Source organism: Nomascus leucogenys, chromosome 6 (assembly GCF_006542625.1).
Source record: "Nomascus leucogenys isolate Asia chromosome 6, Asia_NLE_v1, whole genome shotgun sequence".
Classification (NCBI taxonomy): domain Eukaryota; kingdom Metazoa; phylum Chordata; class Mammalia; order Primates; family Hylobatidae; genus Nomascus; species Nomascus leucogenys.
In genome coordinates this window covers 95,159,714-95,163,715 of record NC_044386.1, presented here as the reverse complement: position 1 = coordinate 95,163,715, position 4,002 = coordinate 95,159,714, and the positions used below count along the sequence as shown (strand labels likewise).

The following is a 4,002-nucleotide window of genomic DNA, read 5'->3' as shown; positions in this document are numbered from 1 at the left end:
AATTCTGGGCACTACAGTCAGAAACAAGACGAGGCTGAATCAGGGGAGTCTGGGGTCCTAAGAGATACAGGGATGGGCAGAGACCTGAAACCCTTTAGAGCGTGTGGGGAGCTGGGTGTCTGTTTAGGCCAGTTGCTTCTCTCTGTGCATCAATGTTCCAGGTACTCTTGCAGGGGATTCCTGGAGCCTGGCTACATGGCCTGGCCACCCTGATGCCCTTGTGTTCTTCATAGCAGGCCAGCAAGACTGAGGGGAATGGTTCCGACAGCTTCGTGCACTCCATGGACCACAGCTGGAGCGGCAAGTGGAGACCATTCAGAACCTGTGGACTCGTACATGGCCATTGTCAACAAGATCGTGCAGGACCTCATGCCCAAGACCATCATCCACCGCATGATCAACAACGTGCATGTGCCGCCTCATGGGGGTAGAGGGCTCCTGTGGCACTGGGGACCCAGGTGGCCATGTTGGCCTGGGGGAGATGCCAACCAGCCTTATGAGACCAGCCTCAGGAAGGGAGGCACGGTCCAGACCGGAGTTGTCCAATAGAAATATAATGTGGGATTATAGTGGCTCATGCTTGTAATCCCAGCACTTTGGCAGGCCGAGGTGGGAGGATGGCTTGAGCCCAGGAGTTCGAGACCAGCCTGGGCAACATAATGAGACCTCATCTCTACACAAAAATTTTAAAAAATAGCTGGGCTTGGTGGTAGCACGTACATGTAGTCCTAGCTACTGGACAGGCTGACGTTGGAAGATCACTTTGAGCCCATGAGGTTGAGGCTGCAGTGAGCAGTGATCTCGCCCACTGTACTCCAGCCTGGCGACAAAGCGAGATCCTATCTCCAAAAATTAAAAACTGAGTAGACAGGTGTCCTGGTGGCATGACAGGTCCTCAGTCCCCTCCCAGAACTGTGACCTTGGACAGGTGACTTTTCCTCTGGACCTCAGTGACCTCATCTGAGTGAGAAAAGGGCGGTGGGGAGGCAGATCTTCGAGTCTAAGCGGTGTAGAAGCCGCGTCTGAAAAGCCGTACTCGGGGCTCCAAGTCCAGCACACAGTCCCAACAGGGCCCGACGGGGCAGCCACGGCGGTCAGGGCGGCACAGGCATCAATCAGGTCCCAACCTCCTTCCCTCTGCCCACTCTCAGACCAAGGAGTTCATCTTCTCAGAACTGCTGGCCAACTTGTACTCACGTGGGGACCAGAACACGCTGATGGAGGAGTCGGCAGAGCAGGCACAGCGGCGCAATGAGATGCGGCGCATGCACCACGTGCTGAGGGAGGCGCCCAGCGTCATCGGTGACATCGAGACGACCACCGTAAGCACACCCACGGGGGCCCGTGGATGACTCCTGGCTGCAGGTGCAGAGCGTCCCTGCCGGAGGCAGGTACCAGGGTTGGCCCCCACGGCCCCAAAGCCCCCCCCCAAGCCTGGGCCGCGGGAGAAGTGCCGGACCAGGCAGGGCGCGCCCCCTCCCCGGGGTGGCGCCCATTTGAAGCGAGTGGCGGAGCTTAGAGAGGGCGGGGCTTGCCGTGGAGCGCGGGCTGCGGGGCGGGGTGGATCTGGGACATTGGCGCCGCTGGCGGCGGGGCTTAAGCTCCGGTGACCGCCTCGGGCTGGTAGGGAGGGTCTTGCATGCAGACCGGGGGTGGCCGGGAGGGAAATGGGGCTGGATTCTAGAGCATCGGACCTGGCCGCCAGAACCGGCCGTCTCCATCCCAGGCATTCCGACCGTGGGTACCGGAGCCCTGAGCGGCCGAGAGCTGGTGGAGCCTGCACCCAAAGGAGCACTGAGTCCCGGAAGTGGTCGTTTTTGGGGAGGGGGCTGTGGGGCTCGTCCCACTTTCCCCCTTCTTTCAAGCACTTGCATGGCGCTTACCTCTATCTTCACTCTTGGCGGCCGCCCCGCACGTTGCATTCCTCCTCCTTTCTTCTTCTCGCTGTCCCCCATCCTCCATTCCATCAACTCCTCTCCCAGCCCCTGGGGAGCCTACCTCAGGTCAGAGAGTCTGAAACCCAAGATGCTCTGGGTATGTGGATTTCCTTCAGCTACCCTGATGCCTCCACTTCCAAGTCCTGACTCCTTTGAGCCGTCCCAGGGGGTGTCTGGCCACTGGACCACAGGAGCAGAGGCCAGGCTGTGACTGCGACCATCAAGGTGTGTGATGTGTGTGTGGGCTTGCACACGAGTGTGAGTGTAAGAATGGCACCAGGCCTGGGCTAGGACAGGAGCCTGGGGGCCATGGGCAATCTGATTTTTTCCTCCACCCCCACTCTGTCCCCGCCCCAACCTACTGGGTCCAAACCAATGTAGTAGGGGTGGCTGCAGGGGCAGGGACGGGAGTGTCTGAAGCCTGCTTCACTCCCAAAGATTTCTAAGGAAAAGCGTTCTGCATCTTTTGGCTTGGCCTTGTTGACCCATGGCCCTCTTTCAAGGACATTCACTCTGATTCCCAGTGTGCCCCGTTTCCACTGGCCACATTCTCTAAGGAAGAACAATAGCATCTGTTTTTGTCTCCAAATGACTGTAGGGTAGGGCTGTGGGTCCAGCGCCCATAAACCAAAATGAGGCAGGGATTGGGGCTTGCCCTATGATGCACTGATGACCAACGGAGATGGGTAGAGGCAAGCAGCCTAGCATTGGGCAAGGGCACTGGACTGGGAGTCCAGAGATGCTGCTTCACCCTGGGGCTTTAGGCAAGTCCCTTTCCCTTCCAGAGCCTCAGCATCCTTTCTATCAAATGATGACTTTCTGCCTTTCTCCCAGGGTGGCCGTGGGGATCAAAGGGACTGGCCAGAGGGATGCTGTGTTAACTGCAGATGCGGCCATAGGAGCACTTTGCTAACTGCCAATGTGAGTTCAGACTCCAGGGTGTTTGGCACCCAGGTTTATGGTGAGGTGTGACATGTGGGATGTAATGTTTGATGCCTGCTCCGACTCCAGTCTTGCTAACACATGCGAAACATTTGGCAAATCATGACCCTGCCTTGGGGAAGAGAGCAGTCTAGGAGAGCTTCTTCAAGGCAGCCTGGCTTCAACGCAGTCCGGGGCATGACTGAGATAGAATTATGTGGCGAGGAATTGGAGGGTATCTGGGTACAGAGCAGCAGTGTGGGCAGTGTGGGCCGCATTGAGGACAGCCACTGGCCAAAGCAGGGAACAGAGACGGAATGAGGAAGAGCTCTGTGGGGAGGGTGGGGCATAGGGGGGAGAACCTTCGAAGGCCGAAGAGTTTGACTTTTGGGGCTCGATGCTGCAGGCCGTAGGGAGCCATGGAAGGCTCTTAAGTGGGTCAGACTCTGATCTGAGGTAGAGAAATGACAGCTGGACATTAGCAAGCAAGCCCTGTCTCCATGAGCAGCACAGGTGGTCCTCTGAGCACACCAGGCACGGGTGTGCAGGGAGCTGGTGCAAATGCCTCTGTGTACAGGCGAGCTTCTGTGTTGTGACTCTGCCCATGTGTGGGCAGCCAGCCCCACAGCCCCAGAGGTCTGTGTCCTCCAAGAGGCCGGATGTGAATCACAGGAATTTACAGCCCAGCCTGGCATGGGATTTATGAGTCTGCCTCTAGCCAGGGCTGGTGGGGAGTGGCCGCTGTCAGCCCCCCATTGCCTCTGATGGATGAGGCTGTTTCCTGTAAGACAAACTCCCCTCTGTGGCAGGCAGTGGAGGGAGACGCATCCAGGCCCTAGGGCCAACCCCATACCTGTCCCAGAGCCAGATCCCTCGTGCCCTCACAGTCCACGCCTCCCCTTGATCCCCAGCCCTACACACTGATACGCAAGCAGGAGGTGTACCCAAGGGGCCCAGCTCTTAGCCAGAGCTCTGCCTCCCACACTGTCATCTGCACCCCCTCCCCATGACCTTTAAAACCTTTCCATCCCAGGGCCCAAGCCTTGGGACCTGCCCAAGATGGGACATACTACACTCAAAGCCAGAATGGATCTCTGAGGTAGCCCAGAACACACACACACACACACATGCATATATACACACA

At 57.9% G+C, this 4,002-nt stretch overlaps 1 pseudogene; it reads left to right on the top strand.

The window, feature by feature from the left end:
• The first annotated feature begins 212 nt into the window (after nt 1-212).
• On the top strand, nt 213-1,610 carry LOC115835570 (annotated as a pseudogene).
• The last annotated feature ends 2,392 nt before the right edge of the window (nt 1,611-4,002 follow it).